Source organism: Piliocolobus tephrosceles, chromosome 1, assembly GCF_002776525.5.
Source record: "Piliocolobus tephrosceles isolate RC106 chromosome 1, ASM277652v3, whole genome shotgun sequence".
NCBI lineage: Eukaryota > Metazoa > Chordata > Mammalia > Primates > Cercopithecidae > Piliocolobus > Piliocolobus tephrosceles.
In genome coordinates this window covers 141,590,424-141,608,816 of record NC_045434.1, presented here as the reverse complement: position 1 = coordinate 141,608,816, position 18,393 = coordinate 141,590,424, and positions in this window count along the sequence as shown.

Sequence of the window (18,393 nt, the reverse complement as noted above, 5' to 3'; positions counted from 1 at the left end):
AAAGAACTGATTCTAAAGCACTTTTATCCACATTTGACTCTCTCGAGGCATTTGTTTTTTTCCACTTCAGCTCATTTAATTGCACATGTCCCCAGTCAGACCGCCTAAAGAGAATGACTGTGTCTATCTTGGTCAGTTTTTACTCCGGCACTTAACACAGAGTCTCAAATAATGCAGGCAAATAACAGATATTTGCTTTATTAATTCAGACTGTACATAATGTAGAAAACAGAATCAATCCTCAACATAATACATTCTGCTTAATTATAAAGTAATAATTTAATATAACAATAATGATGATGATGATAGTTAACATTTATCAAATCTTCCCTAAGTGTCTCAGACTTTTCTAACCATTTTATACAGATTAAATATCACAAGTCCAAGAGGTAAATGTTATTTTAATCTTTACTTTATAGAGGAGAATACTGATCACAGCAAGTTTGAGGACATAGTCTTTAGTCAAACACCTAGTAAGGGGTAGAGGTGATACTGACACTGTGTTAACACTTTTAAGCCTCTGACATTTTATTTGTAAAGGAACTGCTTAATATATCTAAATAACTAAACCTCCCTTGCATTCCTTTTACTACCTATCATGCAGTAACTATTTCAATGAGATCTTTATTATGCCTTAATATTCTATATTTCTCTTCCTAATTTTCTTTCAGAGAAGTGAACTGTATACAAATTAACTATCTTAATCGTTTTCAAGTTATTATGTATGCCCCTATTCATTTGTTAGAAAACTCTTTTCTCTTATGTTCTTTTCTCACAATAAATTGGTTAACGCTCATATTATACATATTATGTATAATATGTTTCTTAATTTCTTCCTGCTAAGATTAACCCGTGACTATTTTAGAAACCAGATTTGTCGTTGCAAACTTGAACTGCCTCTGGTTAATTGGTTCCTTCTACAGTTCTTCCTTTCTACCACTGACTTGCAGTTAACTCCAGTTATTGAACAGCTCCTCACAAAGTTATTTGATCTTTGAATCCCTCTTTTCTAGAATACATGTAATCTGTTATGCTTTAATTAGCAGGATTATCCTAGGCTATACCTGTCTTCTTCACTAACAGAGTTTCTACCTCATATGACTTCTGATTATCAATAACTGGCTTTCTTAGCATCTAACACACTGGAAATTTTGTGTGCTTGATCCCATTTTTAACAGTGCCAAATTTAAATAAAATGTGGTTCATGTGGCAAAGATATTTATTTTTTCTATTTTTTAATTAGTTTTATGCTTTCAGTAACTAATAGATCAAGATCCATTTCATACCCCTTAGAAACCTGTTGTTTCTGTGTGGTAGAAGATTTAAATAATATTGTTATTTAGGAAGATGTATTTTTGTTCTAACTGATTTTTCTCCTCCAAATCATAAAGGCTTTGTAAATCACTCTCAACATTTTGTGAAAGTGATTTGCAAAATAAGATACTTAAATGAAAAATCTTAGCTGTCAGCCACCAATAAAATAGGCTCTATTGGCTGGGGTCACTCAGTTGTACAGTGTCATTTGGAAGTGAAGAATCCTTGGAAACTTTTCTTTAGTATCACCAAAAGTTTTGGAAGTCCATATACACATTCCTGATATTGATGCAGACTATCTTTGCGATAGTAAAGTATTTTACTTGAGACATTGAAGACTTATCTTGTTCTTTAAAACAGTATAGATTGCTTAATTCAGCCAAGATATCGCAAAAGTTGGAAATTATATTCCTCTATAAGTGACCAACAATATATTTGTAATTTTGAGTGAAATTTTGTTTCTTACACATGAACTGACAATGCATCTTCTGATCAGTAAAGAAGGCTAAATTTTCTTAACTAAATGCCCACCATGTTAAATCTCTTTCTAATATTCAAAACAATTTACAATGTCTACTACTTCTAATTCTAAATACGTAAAATGCTCTAAAAATGTACATTAAACACTCATCACTACCTCTAAAACCTGCCTCCATTGATAGCAACCTGATCCATTTCACTATCATTGCTTTCCCATATCACTAGTATGATAACTAATTGCCTTATTATACCCATGATGTATTCCCTGTAATCTGTTCTCAACATAGAAGTCAAGTGAGTTCATCCCTTCTTTGCTTAAAACTCAAGGACTTCCTATCTGAGTAAAAGACAAATTCCTTTTGATGACAAGATTATTTTTATTCTATTCTTCTGTAACTTCTTTGACTTCACCTTCTTCTAATTTCCTACATACTGACTCTTCTCCAGTGCCATTGGCTTACATGTGCCATTTTTTTATTCCTTTTCTTTTCTTCTTCGTCTTCCTCTTTTTTTAAAAAAAAAAATTACAGACAAAATTATTTTCCCTTGTTTTTCTTTCTGTGTAGAAGGCTGCTCCCCTCAGAGGGCTCACTTCCTCTCCCACGATAAGAGAGAAAAACAGGAAGAGTAACTTGGAAATAAGTTAGTTTTAGAAGCTGTGAACAGGCAATTTTTAATAATCTAGGATTGAATTATGATAGATAGTTCTTAATATATAGGATTATTTTCAATATCAGTCAACATGAAAATTTGAAGATAAATGCTTGATGTGATGTATAATACAGACTATCCTGCTTAATATGTACACCAATCCCCTTCTAGTGTGTTTTCTTCTGCTGTAAAGATTGGAAAGATTTTTTTATTTTTATTTTTTTGAGACAGAGTCTCACTCTGTTCCCCAGGCTGGAGTGCAGTGGTGCAATCTCGGCTCACTGCAGCTCACTGCAACTGCCACTTCTAGGGTTCAAGCAATTCTCCTGTCTCAGTGTGGCTAATGTTTTTTAATTTTATTATTATTTTTTAGATGAAGTCTCGCTCTGTTGCCCACATTGGAGTGCAGTGGTGTAATCTCAGCTCACCGCAACCCCCGCCTCCTGGGTTCAAGCGTTTCTCCTGCCTCAGCCTCCCGAGTAGCTAGTATTACAGGCACACACCGTCATGCCCAGCTAATTTTTGTATATTTTTGGTAGAGACAGGGTTTCACCATGTTGGCCAGGCTGATCTCAAACGCCTGGCCTCAAATGATCCACCCACCTCGGCTTCCCAAAGTGCTGGGATTATAGGCGTGAGCCCCTGCTCCCGGCCACTAATTTTTGTATATTTTAGTAGTGATGGGCTTTCACCATATTAGCCAAGCTGGTCTTGAACTCCTGACCTCAAGTGATCCATCCCCCTCAGCCTCCCAAAGTGCTGGATTACAGGCATTAGCCACTGTGCCTGGCCAGGATCTTTTCTTAACTCAATATATAGTTTCCCTTATAATGATGGTTTTGGAAGTAAGACTTCTATTTGGAGCTTCATAGAATGAGAGGCAGGAGAGGAAGTGTCCATTTTGCTGCTGGAGAGTGAAATATTGGTGTGTAATTCTGAAGTAGCAAATATAGTTGAAATGTCCCAATTCTATAGTCAGCATTCTGATTCCACATCTTGCCTAATCATGGTTGGCTGAGGCAGCAGTTTCCTTGATGGTCAAGTTCTAAAGTGTGGCTTTGTGACTAATTGCCTGTGATGAGCCCGTTGGTCTTTAAAGTAGAACAGATTTTGTTCCCTGTGACACTACTGACTGAAACAGTTGGTGTGTTGTTAAAAACTTTTTTCTTAAAGTGCAGAAGATTGTATTATCTGTTAAAATATGACTTAATCTTTGTGATCTGAACATGATACAGAACTTTGGGAACATGCCAGCATACAAAAACATTATTGTTTAATCATGACATTTAAACCAACCCTCTACCAAGATAAAAAGATAAAGTGATGTACTAGTAGAGTAGAAATCCACTAGATTGGTTCAAGTTTATATAGCATAAAGGAGTACTACCTTTTGTAACCTCTTTGATTCTTTTCTGCTTTTGCAGAAGGAAAGGTCAAAAATAAAGCACTGACGGAAACACACGATAAATAAGGTAGGTCTCATGGCTACATGTCATGAGAAAACTAAGCACAACATTAGAAAGAGGAAAATGTGTCAAACATATTCAGTTAACTATACTATGTTAAGATTAAAATATACTATTGTGCTGGAAACACAAAATATCAAGTGTTTCACAATATGATAAAATATTTTCATCCTTGCTAGTGACTCAAATAAGTATGTGTTCCTTGCCATTTACAGAAAGGGCATGTCTTGTTTTTCTCAGTATTATGAGTATGTCAAATGCATCTTCACATATGTGTAAATAAAATCTTGAGCAGGTCATCATTTGGACAATGATTCTGTTTATTTTCACAATGGATATGCAAATTTAGTTATACATACATACATATGAACAAAACATACATATAAATAAATCATCACTATCATCATCATCATCATATCTTCCTTAGGTGTTTAATGAGCACCTGTTTGCTTTTAATTTCATTATGTAATGGAATTCAGATAAAAAAGCAAATGGCTTCTCATTGTAACCAGTTTGAAGTATGTTTAAAAAAAGAAAACAACTTTGGGAGGCCGAGATGGGCGGATCACGAGGTCAGGAGATCGAGACCATCCTGGCTAACACGGTGAAACCCCGTCTCTACTAAAAAATACAAAAAACTAGCCGGGTGGCGTGGCGGGCGCCTACTACTGAGTAGTAGTCCCAGCTACTCAGGAGGCTGAGGCAGGAGAATGGCATAAACCCGGGAGGCGGAACTTGCAGTGAGCTGAGATCCGGCCACTGCACTCCAGCCTGGGTGGCAGAGCGAGACTCCGTCTCAAAAAAAAAAAAAAAAAAAGAAAACATACATTTTTATTTTATAGTTTACTGGCTGGCTATCTACTATCCACCATCAGAAGTAACAGAATATAATTTAGCATCCTGGAAATATATCTAAAAAAGATATTGCAGTAATCTATGATGGATATATATGATTTAGCAGAATCACCTGAGACTAAAACATGCGGATTTAATATAAAGCAAGATAAACTTGATATGATCATCAACAATGTAATAAAGTTTGAGGCTGAAATGCCAGAATTATAATATTTAAAACAAAAGATAATCATTTTATTATAGTTAAATAATACATTTAGTTCTAAACACTCTATAAGACACACACACACACACACACAGACGGATGGATAGATAGATAGATAGATAGATAGATAGATAGATAGATAGATAGATAGATAGATATTCTCCTGGAATATTTTTAGACAAGAATAATTAGTATAACTAAAATACCTGAAACTCTGAAAGCTTGCTTTGCCCAGAAAAAGGAAGATGATGGTAGAAAGGATCAGGAAATAGTTGCCAGGTATGAAAGCAATTTGACATATTTAGTCTCAATTAAGAAAAAAAAACTTTCTCTTAGAGATGTCAAGAAGTAAAATATACTTAATCAAAGGATAAGCTATCTGTCAGAGGAGCTGTTCAAGCAAAATTTATTTGACAAGTGGGTTGAAATGATTCAAAGGAAAGACCGACCTCTGAAATCTGTTGGACCAAATGAACTTTAATTTCCCTTTCAACATCAAAATATTATGCTTTTGAAATGCACATTAAAATAAGCATACAAGTCAATAAATGCCAGTCACCAAATAATTTGTAAGTGCTAAGAGAGTTTAGAGATGGGAGAGAAAATAACTTCTATGGTGGAAAAAAAGCCTCTAAAAAGTAATGGGATTTTAATTGGACGTTTAGGGGAAAAGAAGAAGAGTACATGTTGCAAATATTCCAATAAAGAGAAGACATTTGATCAAAGATAAGAAAAACCCAAATATGTGTGGAATTTTCAGGGGAAAAAAATGATAAAATGTTCCGTTTGTATAGTTTATACCAATTTTCAACATTCAAAACAAACATTACACATTTTATTCTCATAATGCCCCTGGAAGGAAATAATGTTACCTACACTGCAAAAAGAAACGAAAACTTAGGCTGGTCACAGTAAAACTGCAACTAGGACCTGTACTTTCTAACTTGCTTACAAGTGTTCATTCATTCTACTCTATCTTAAATGACATTCCATGGAGCAGAGTGTATTTTTTTTTTTTTTCATAGTAGATGTATATGTGAGTCATACATCTTGGAACTTGCAAAGAAGTTCTAAATTTTGAGCACTGAGTAATACATATTTATTGTTCCACAATTGGATATGTGTTTGCATGTGAAATATGTTCCTTTGAAGATATTCTTTGAATCCAGTTATTTCAAAGATGAATAAATTATATGCCATTATGCCTTCCTTCATATTGCATGTACAACTATTATAAAATCTTCTTGTGTTAAAGTTAAAGCAATTCATATAGTAGTAGTTATTGTTGAACTTTTAAGATGCTATGCTTATTTTTGCTATGTGGAGGGAAAAAGTCCAAGGCTTCTATCTATGTTCCATCTCCCTGGAGCACCCACCCCCTTGTTCTTTTTGCCTAATAACTATCGTTCATTAAATCTTAGTTGAAATGTTACTTCTTCAGGGGAGTCTTTCTGAGCCCCTCTTATAGATCTAGTAAGTTTCCCTTTTGTATGTTTTACAGCACTCTGTGTTTCTCATTGGTAACACAAATCATAATTGTAACTAAACATTTTGCAGAGTTATGATTTGTTTAATATCCAACATCCTGAAAGACTGAGTTCTAAGAGAGCAGGTACTTCTTTCCTCTATATTCCCAGCGACAAACACCACAATGTGCACCTGTAGACACCTAACTATTTTTGAAGCAAATGAACAAATGAATGAGGGCTCAAAGAGAGCGAATCATTAAAAAAAAAAAAAAAAAAAAAAAGTGCTGATGATCTTTTAATTAGCAATTCTCATTAATTGATAAGTTTCATTGCAGCATAATTTCTTATTTTTTTCTTAGAAGCTGTTTCTGTTGAAATTTAGTAAGATTCTCTTTTCAAAACAATAACAAAAATGAATATATTTCCCTCAGCACACTTTTTATAAGGTGACACTGGGATATCTTATAGAATATCAGGTACAACAAGTGTTGGAATTATGCAGCAATCAGAGGATTGAATTTTTGAAACACTTTTAGATGAGTGTAAAGAAAAGAAATTCAGTGCATGTTCCTGATGCAGGGAATAGGTATTTAATAAAATAAATATAGTTTATAGATCATATGGGGCCTTTCTGTGCCTGAAAGAAGAGGCATTGGCTGATTTTAAAGAAAAAAGTGAAAGTAACAATGTTTATTTTCATTAGTTTAGTTGCTCTTAGTTAAGACTTTGGTGTAGGCTACCTCTCCATAAGATGAGCTTCAGTGAAATCATCTTTAAATGCAATCACAGCATTTCATTAATTTACATATATAAATTATAAAATATACACACATATACGCAGTCCCATCTATAACAAACTTTTTACAAAATGCTACTAGAAACAGTTTTAATAATGTGAACCTTTCCAGTGACAAATGCTTCGATTTTCTTCTTATATGTCCACAAGTCATCAGATAAATTTACCAGGGGTGTTCCACAAATAATGAGGAACAATACCATTTGTGTTCATAAATTTAGTCAGTTTGTCTGGGTGGAAGGATCAAATATCATGTCTATAATCTTATTTAAGGTATGTGGTTTAGAGACTTCTAATAAACTTGATATGCATTAAAGTAGACAAGAGTAGGCAAAAAAATGCTTTCCTAAAGATCCAAGTCGTTTTTGATAACTGTTTAGATGAATAATAATCTCACCAGAGGTGATATTTCACATGCAAAGATATTGAGATACATGTTCAAAATATCAATATGTTGCATAATATTTAAAGTATATTCAGTAACAACAGTTTTAAAAAATTCTAATGAGATACATCTCACCAACAAGTACATTTATAAATGGAAAAGCAAAATTTAAATGGCATTTGAGATTAGTTTCATGCATTCTATCTAGTATTATCATTTTATCTCAATACACAGATTTCCACAGAGATATATAACTAGGTCATAATACAATCTCCACACCTATTACTAATTAATTATGTGCAAATGGAAAGAGCACTGATGGCAAAAATTTGTCAACCCAACAACACTTGAACCATGGAGGGTTATATTGCTAAGTGTTAAATTTGTCAGTTCTCAAATTATAAAAGATTAAGTCACAGACAGTATTCATATTATGGCATCAGATCTGTAAAAACTTATTATGATTTATTAATGTGTTAGTCATTGGTCATCATTAACCCTATAGAAAGTCAAAAGTGTCAGTCAATTATTCCCTATTAGAGGACTAGCCATGGAAAAAACCCTTGGATGTCTCAATCACCTAACATAATAAATTTTTATGGTCACATTTACTCATAGTAAAATGTACTCTACCAATATGTAACTAGAATATTATTGAAATATAATGTTACCATATGAGTTATGGATGGCAGACTAATTCACTGAGACATCAAAATTACAGTGGCAAAGCATTTTATGTGTTGTATAATTCTTGTGATGTAGCAGTTTCTTTTTTTTTTGAGATGGAGTCTCACTCTGTCACCAAGGCTGGAGGGTAGTGGCACAATCTCAGCTCACTGCAACCTCCATCTCCCTGGTTCAAGCAATTTTCATGCCTTGGCCTCCCAAATAGATGGGATTACAGGCGCCTGCCACACCATGCCTGATGAATTTTTGTATTTTTAGTAGAGACGGGTTTTCGCCATGTTGGCCAGGCTGGTCTTGAACTCCTGACCTCAGGTGATCTGCCCTCCTTGGGCTCCAAAAATGTTGGGGTTACAGGCGTGAGCCACCACACTGGGCCTAATGTAACAGTTTCACTTGGTTATTAAATCAGTAAAAGTCTAGAAAAATTGTGACTTTTCTTAATCAAACCTCTCTGCTATGCACACATGAGGATAAACAGTGTGCAATCGAATTTATTTTGTAATGTCATCATTTGTCTTGTGTTGAGAAGTCAATATCAAACAAACGTACTTCTGAGCTCAATACTACACTGTTTATGATGAAACCAAATATTACCTCTTCTAGTTCTGGCAGTTGTTATCTTGGTAATGCCCATCCTAAGTCATTAAAACAGTAATTGAAAAATACTTGTTAACTACTATAATTGTAGTTTTTATTATTCATCAAAATAAAGGACTGCTCACAAAGTAATCTTGTGTCATTTATGAACAATCATTACTACACTACAAAGCAATTGAAAATACCTATTTCCATGAAAAATAATTGTAAATATATTTATTAATATAGTTCTAATGGATTTTAAATGAAATAGCACAATATGCAAGAAACTCATATTTGCCCAATTCATCCCCTGAAAGATCTAACTGGAATTCCTTGAGCAAACATTATTTTTAAAAATATCAAACCCAAAGTAAATACTTCTGTGAAAATAAAAGAAAATCAAAATAAATGACTTTCCTGGAAGACAAAGAAGTATGTTCTAATATTTGAAAAATAAATATCAAACACATTACATTGCTCCTGGCTGTAACATATAAAATGTGATCTCAATGTACTGTGAAACCTGAGAAGGTGATTGGCTATTGTAGAGTTTCTAAACTATCATACAATCTGTGTTTCCTGTAAGTTAATGTCATACATTCTAAATTGAGAGGTTTTTTTTTAAGGATTATACAATGCAAAATAATTAACTTCAATATACTATGCATAGCTCAACATTGTATGATAAATCCAAGAATTAGAGTCAAAATATTTTATGTAAAATTTAAGAGTATTTTCTAATTAATTGATACTTTAAAAGTAAGCCTGTTTCACTTTGGGAGGCCGAGACGGGCGGATCACGAGGTCAGGAGATCGAGACCATCCTGGCTAACCCGGTGAAACCCCGTCTCTACTAAAAAATACAAAAAAACTAGCCGGGCAAGGTGGTGTGCGCCTGTAGTCCCAGCTACTGGGGAGGCTGAGGCAGGAGAATGGTGTAAACCTGGGAGGCGGAACTTGCAGTGAGCCAAGATCCGGCCACTGCACTCCAGCCTGAGCGACATAGCGAGACTCCGTCTCAGAAAAAAAAAAAAAAAAAAAAAAAAAAGTAAACCTATTTCAACAAAACAAATAAAATGAGAAAATAAATGCAGAAGCAGTTTTTAAATTAAAAACAATTTAAAGTTTGAAAAAGTAGTATTCAACTCTTTCTCACTTTCTTCGCCCATGTTTAGGTATGTACTATTAGAATATGAAAGCATTATTAACCACTATAAATCAGTGTAAAACCCAGTGATACAGGTTAGGAGCTACATTTTTGAATTATGTTTGAAGCAGTTGAAAAGGGTGAAGGATTGTGTGGGAAGTGGTGAGGGGCTGATGGAATCAGGCCAGGTTTTGCTGGACTCTTGCCTACAGTTATAATTAGATGAGTTAAACCTTATTACTGGTACAGAATTTATCTCTTTTAGAAGGAATTAAGAATGTCCTTAAATTTTTACTCAACTCAACATTTTACCTATTAAAAGCATCTAAGTTACTCCTATCAGAGTAGATACAACTTTGTATCTGCACCCGGAGATAGGTGTTGATATGCGGTCACTTTATTTGTACTGTAATGGGCATTTTTAATGTAATTATTAACTCAAGGAATGGTTATGATCTTAAGTGCAGCAGAGTAGAACAAGACACGTTGAATCAAATATATCTTAGTTCAAATTCTCACTCTATCATTAATGTGCGGAGTGGCCTTTAAAGTTCTATAACATGCAATACATTATTCACAAGCATGTCTGTATTATTTACAGCTGATAATGCCTGTAACATACGTTAGTGTCTGACACATGCTAGGTTCTCACTGAAAACTTATTCCTGGCATGCAGTAACATGAAATCCTATCCTTTAAATCATACATCAACTGTATTAATGTTTAATATGAAGCAAAAATGATAGAAATCTTTGGGAAATAGCCTTCTGTAATGCTATATTGACATTTGGCCCCTTAAGAAGCTTCAGGGAATCTCTAACACTTTTATGTAAAATTTACATGCTATGTAAATTTATACATTCTATGTAAATTTTCTAGAGTTTTTTGACTTCATTCTTTATTGAGATACCCTGTTTCAAACCTTTTCCATTAACTTGCTGAACTTCCTTGTGCTTCAGTTACATAAACTTGATAATTATAGAATGAATGAGAAATTAAATGAAGTAATATATGTAAAGTACTTAAACAATGACTGGCATATAGTAAAGGTGTCAGAGGCATGTGAACCAAAACAATGTCATCTTGAGTAGGAACTGGGTAAAATGAGGTTGAAACCTACTGGGATGCATTCCCAGACGGTTAAGACATCCTGTATCACAAGATGAGATAGAAGGTCAGCACAAGCGCCGTGGCTCATGCCTGTAATCCCAGCACATTGGGAGCCTGAGGCAAGCGGATCACAAGGTCAGGAGATCAAGACCATCCTGACTAACACGGTGAAACCCAGTCTGTACTAAAAATACAAAAAATTAGCCGGGCATGGTGTCAGGTGCCTGTAGTCCCAGCTACTCAGGAGACTGAGGCGTGAGAATCGCTTGAACCTGGGAGGCGCAGGTTGCAGTGGGCGGAGATCATGCCACTGTACTCCAGCCTGGGTGACAGAGCAAGACTCCATCTCAAAAAAAAAAAAAAAAAGGTAAGCATAAGATACAGGTCGTAAAGACCTTGCTGACAAAAGAGGTTGCAGTAAAGAAGCAGGCTAAAACCCACTGAAACTAAGAGGGCAATGAGAACGTCCTCTGGTCATCCTCACTGCTACACTCCCACCAGCACCACAACAATTTACAAATGCCATGGCAATGTCAAGAAGTTACCCTATATGGTCTAAAAAGGGGAAGCATGAATAATCCACCCCTTGTTTAGCATATCATCAAGAAATAATCATAAAAATGAGTAACCAGCAGCCCTTGGGGCTGCTTTGTCTATGGAGTAGGCATTTTCTTATTTCTTCACTTTCTTAACAAACTTGCTTTCACTTTACGGACTCGCCCTGAATTCTTTGTTGTGCAAGATCCAAGAATCCTCTCTTGGGGCCTGGATCTGAACCCCTTTCCTGTAACAAAGGCACAATAAATGCCTAATCCTCATTACCATATCCTTATTATTTTTATCAATAATTAATTTACAGGTATAAGGAAATGTAATGCTTAGCATATCAGAAGTATAATATATATTAGATTACCATAAAATGTTGGTGAATCAACTGAGGATTAAGCTCTGATTTTTTTTTATCTTGCCCAAATTCCTACCTAAGGAGTCTGGGGAGTCATGCCCTACAAACTACAAATTTTCATCTGATGGGTTTTATTTAACCCTATGTATCATGATTTACTTTCCAATCTGACTCTGGCATAACATTACATGACAAAGAAGAAAATCCAAATAGCTTATGCCAAAACATGTTTACTTGTCATATTTTTAAATGCCCTGCAAAGTTGTCTTTTGTGGGAGAAAATTAGTATCTGCAAAGAATCTCTTAATATAGCTAGATCTTTGTCTTCCAGGCCTTCTCAATCCTGAGGAGTTTAACTGAGAGAGTCTGGCACCTTTCATAGGTTTGATTAAGAAATGTTTGTCATCTATCATCTCTAAGGTCAGCTACTATGAGACTTCAAAGAACATTGTTCTCCACAATCCTTTATCTTAACCTGAACATTTCCTTTCTATTAATCCCAGGTCTTTAGAAAACTTAACCAATTGTCAACCAGAAAATGTTAGCCTGGACTCCCACCTGTTCCACTTTCCGGACTGTAAAAAGTAAAGCCTCTTCAAAGAGACTTTCCTCCTGTCTAATTAGGAATACATAGTAACTTCTTTTAGAAGCAAAATTTATTCAAAGACCAGTACTAACATTCGCCCTACATACTTATACTAGTCCAAGCGGACATTAGGTCATAGCCTGTTCCTTTCCTCTTCCTTATTTGAAGATGTTTCTACCTTTCTCAGCCTTCCACAAGTTACTTCCTCCTTCCTTTGTTCTCCCCTGCCTTTGTGTCTTTTAAACAGTTCTAAGTTGCTAGGCAATCAGGACAAATACAAAATGTAAAGTCCCGTTCCAGCCAAAAAAACCAGACACAGCAGTAAGTTGGACACATCTAGTTATAAATGACCCTGTCTCCTTTGTCCAGTGTACTCGCATGACAAAACTGCTAGCAAGTGTACCCTTTCTGCAGAAAGTAAAAAAAAAAAAAAAAAGCCTTGTTGAAAAAATTAAATTTATGTTCAAGTGCTATTTCTTTGTGACATCAAAGAACAAACATTTCTAACATGGACCCAATCAATGTATTTCTCAAATGTATTTGATTGATGTCCCACGTCTCTCTAAAATGCAAAACCAAGCTGCACCTCAACCACCTTGGGCGCACGTTCTCAGGACCTCCCGAGGGCTGTGTCATGGGCCATGGTCACCCATATTTGGCTCAGAATAAATCTCTTCAAATATTTTACAGTTTGACTCTTTTTGTCTACACAACAAAGGTTAAAAACCACTGTTATGAGTAATAGGAATGGAAATTGTAGGAAAAAGATCTCTAAGATCTCCCAAAATTTTCTGTTTCATAAAAACAGTGAAAACACTGGCAAAAAACATTTTATTAAAGCTATAGAAAATAACCTAACATGTGCAACAATCCAACGATTATTTAATCAAGAAAAGCTGTTTAATCTAAGTTTAAAACAGTGAATTTTGTGGTACTTTAACTTACCTTATTTTTATCCTTCTCTTTCCTACTTCATGGTACTCTTGAAAGCCAACAGCTCATAATTATGGTGACAATGAGCAGCCTAGCAGCCACTGGAGGTGACTTAACAGATTTGTAACTCTCCTAAATTCCTTGGAAAACTCAAATCTCAGTATTTGCCTTTATTTGGCATGTCTTATAGATGTCCTAATATAATCAGTCCTTTTCCAAGGGACAATTGTAAAAAAAAAAAAAAAAAAAAATCAGTAGCAATTGTTTAACATCACACATGCCTGGGACAGTGATAATAGCTGAGGCTAACAAGAAACTGAACAAAAACGTAAAAGGAAAAGCAGAGAATGAGATTTCCATAGGGAGTTTTGAAAAGTTCTGACAAATTCCTGGGAATCTTAAAAGACACATTAATTACTATGGCTGTTGAGACACCAAAGAAACACCTGAGAAATTTTTAAGATTTCACCTCTGGCTGACCTTAGCGCTTTATGAAAGCAAATGGTACTGATTAAGGAAGAGTTTAAACAGCCTACCTGAGCACTGAAGGCCTATCCTAAATCACTGGATCCCCTTGCCAAAGGCTAGGACACTTGTTGTCTTTCAGTCATTTAAGAAAATCTCTGTCTAATTATTAACTAACCAGTAAACTAATTAAACAGAAGCTTCAATGGGCACATATTACAAACAATACAAACCATAAAGATTTAGCTCAGGAAAGTCATGAAACAAATAGCAACAACAGCAAGCTCTGGGTCAAAGAGAAAACTTGATTTCCAGAGATGTCACACAATATTATTTAAGATGTCCAGTTTTTTAAAAAAATACAAGACATAGAAATAAACAACTATGGCCTGTACAGGAAAAATAAATAAATAAAAATAAAAAGGAGTCTCATGTTAAGAGAACTAAAGGAAATTATAAAACAGTACCTCACCAGCTAGCATATAGAAAACACTACTATAATAAAATAATTTTTGACAGGAATCAGGTACAAATTCTGGTGTTGAGAAGTATAATAATTGGAATAAAAAATTACTAGAGGGGCTCAACAGAGCATTTGAGCTGGCAGAAGAAAGAATCTTAGACTTTAAGATAGGTCAATAATGATTCTCCAGTCATGGGAAAAGAAAGAAAAATAATTAAGAAAAATGAGTAGAGCCTCAGAGACCTATGACATATAACATTAAGCATACCAACACACACAGTAGGATTTTCAGAAGTTAAGGAGACAGAGCAAAAAACAGGAAATATAATTGAAGAAATAATGACCCCAAAACTCCTACACTTGATGAGACATATTAATCTATAAATCCAAAAAGCTCAATAAAGCAGAAAAAAACACAAAGAGATCCATATCTAGACATGTTATAATCAACCTGTCAAAAGCAAAACACAAAGGTTGAATTTTAAAAGCAGTAAGAGAGAAGATGCTCATCATGTATAAGAAATCATTAGTAAAATTGCAGGTGATTTCTCATTAGGAAAAAAAAAAAAAAAAAAAAAGAAAAGAAATCCAGAAGGCAGTGGGATGACACATTTGAAGCATCAAATGAAGATATCAGCCAAGAATTCTATACCCAGCAATGTTATTCAACAAAAAAAATGAAAAGGAATTAAGACATTCTAAATAAACAAAAACAGAGAGAATTTGTCAGTAGTAGGCCTTCCCTAGAAAAAATATTAAAGATAATCCTTCAGGCTAAAATGAAACACTACTAGATGGTAACTCTAATTCACATGAAGAAACAAAAGAGCACAAAGTTAACTACATGGATAAAAATCAAGATAGCATTAACGTGTTTTTATCTGTAACATTTACATCTGATTTAAAATACAATTTATAGAATAATAGTTATAATTCTGGATTGATGGACATATGTATAAAGTTGTAATTTATAAAATTAATTCCATAGACTGGAGTAGAGGGAATTTGTCTATATATAAAAATATTTTAAACTAAACTAAAAATAGATTAAAACTTCCTTAACCAAATAAGGTCATCTACAAAAAACTCTCAACTAACACCCTACTTAATGGTGAAACACAAGATTTCACTCTAAGGCAAGGAACAAGCCAAAGATATACACTCTTGACACTTCAGTGTTGTGCTGGGGTTTCTAACCAGGGCAATTGGGCAATAAAAATAAATTAAAAGTATCAGATTGAAAAGGAAAAAGCACAGCTGTCTCTATTTGTAGAGGACATGATCTTGCAAATTTGAAAATGCTAAGAAATCCACAAAAATACTATTTATTGGCTGGGTGCAGTGGCTCAAGCCTGTAATCCCAGCACTTTGGGAGGCCGACTCAGGGGGATCATGACATCAGGAGTTCGAGACCAGCCTGGCCAACATGGTGAAACCCCATAATTACTAAAAATACAAAACTATTAGCTGCAAGCCTATAATCTCAGCTACTTAGCAGGCTGAGGTAGGAGAATCGCTTGAACCCGGGAGGCAGAGGTTGCAATAAGCTGAGATCACACCACTGCACTCCAGCTTGGGTGACAGAGCAAGACTCCGTCTCAACAAAACAAAACAAAACAAAACAAAGCAAAACAAACAAAAAACCTATTTATTATAGCTAATGAACATGTTTGGCCATAATGCAGGGTAGAAGACAAATACAGAAAAATAAATTATATTTTTAATAATTAGCAGTGGATAATACAAAAACCAAAATAAGAAAACAATTTCATTTACAACTGCAATAAAAAATAAAATACTTATAAATCAATTGAACAAAATAAGTACAAATATTATATAGTGAAAATGACAAATATTATTGAAATAAATTTTATGAAAAGCCTAAGGCAATGAAAAGACATTTTTGAGTTCATGAATTGAAAGACTTACTATTATGATGCCAATACTCCCCAAATTTATCTACAGATTTAATGCAATCTCTATAAATATCCCAACTGTATTTTGCAGACATAGACAACCTGATTCCAACATTCATATGAAAAGGCAAGAGATCCAGAATAGCCAAAACTGTCTTGGAGAAAAAAAAATTAAGAAATAAAATAAAACAAAGTTGCAGGATCCACACTTTTGAAATTAAATTTGTAGTAACTCTTGAATTCACATTTCAAATTTTAACAAAGACATTGTAGTACTGGTATAAGAATAGGCATATATAACAATGGAGCAGAACTAAACATTCAGAAATAAATCTTTATATTTATGGTGAAATGATTTTTAAGAAGGTGCCATGACAATTCAATAAGAAAAAAAAATAGTCTTTCCAATAAATGAGTTGGAGACAACTGAATATTAACATACAAAAGAATGAAACAGGAACCTTACCTCACACTATATATATTTACTCAAAATATACCAACTACCTAAATAAAAGAAGCAAAACTGTAAAACTTTTATTAGAAAATATAGTCATAAATCTCAGCGACTTTAGATTAAGCAATGGTTTCTCAGATATGACACCAAAATCACATACAACAAAAAGAAAAATAAAGAATAAATTGAACGTGGTCAAAATTAAAACTTTTGTAGAGAATACTATCAAGAAAAAAATATGGAAAGACACCTCAAGGAATGGAATAAAATATTTGTAAATCTTATTCTGATAAGATTATAGTATTGAGACTGTATATGAAGAACTGTTACAAATCAACAACAAAAAGACAAGCAACCAAGCTTAAAATGGGTAAGAAATTTAAACAGACATTTTTCCAAATAAGATATACAAACAGCCAAAGAACCCAGAAAGATGTTCACTATGAATCATCTTTAGAGAAATGCCAATTAAAATCACAATGCAATAACACTTCATACCCACTAATAATATTGCTACAATTAAAAAGATGAGGATGTTGCCAAGGATGTAGTAAAATAGAACACCCTTACATTGTTTCTGGGAACATAAAATGGTGCAGCTGCTTTGGAAAATAGTCTGTCAGTTCCTCCAAAAAGTAAAAAAGTTGTGTTACCTGGAAACTCCACTGCTAGATATGTATGCAACAGAAATAAAACCATAGTGCACCCAAGAGTTGTATGCAATTGTTTGTAGCATTATTCACAGTTACCAGACTCTGGAAACAACACAAATTGTTTAATTGATGAAAGAATAAACAAAATGTGGTACGTCTATTCCATAAAATATAATTTAGTCATAAAAAAGAATACAGTAGAGATACATGCTACAACATGGGTGAACATTGAAACATTATGTATTCTACGTCAAAGAAGCCAAACAGAAAAGCCATGTACTATATTATTGATATTATATGAAATGCACAGATTAGGTGAGTTTATACAGACAGAAAGTGGATTATTATTTTCAAGGGGCTAGAGGGAAGATTCAGTGAGGAGTGACTGCCACTGAATGTTTCTCTGAGGGGTGTCTAATTCCAGAAATTAGATAGTGATGATGGCTGAAGAATTATTTCAAAATAAAATAAAATAAAACACTTCTATAAGAAGTGCTAATAGTTGTGTGACTTCATTACAATTAGAAAAATATTCAATGCTTAATAAGTGCCAGTAATGAGATATGTGATGGATAAAGATACACATTTTTTAACCCTCAGTTTACAGTGTAACGTAAAAGACAGACATATGTGAGAGAATTATATTTAAAATGTATCGACAAAAATGCTGGTATTATGAAGCACAGGTACAAGGCACTGTGGGAGCTGATGCTAGAGATGACTACAAGGGGCATAACTTTTTCAAGAACCTTAAGAAAATAAATTTTGAGCGCACGGAATGACACACTGAATGAAGGGAGATGAATCTGTACAATCAGAAAGGACTTGAAGAACCTTGTTAAGATTTTCATATTTATCTGCTGAGAAAAAGGAAA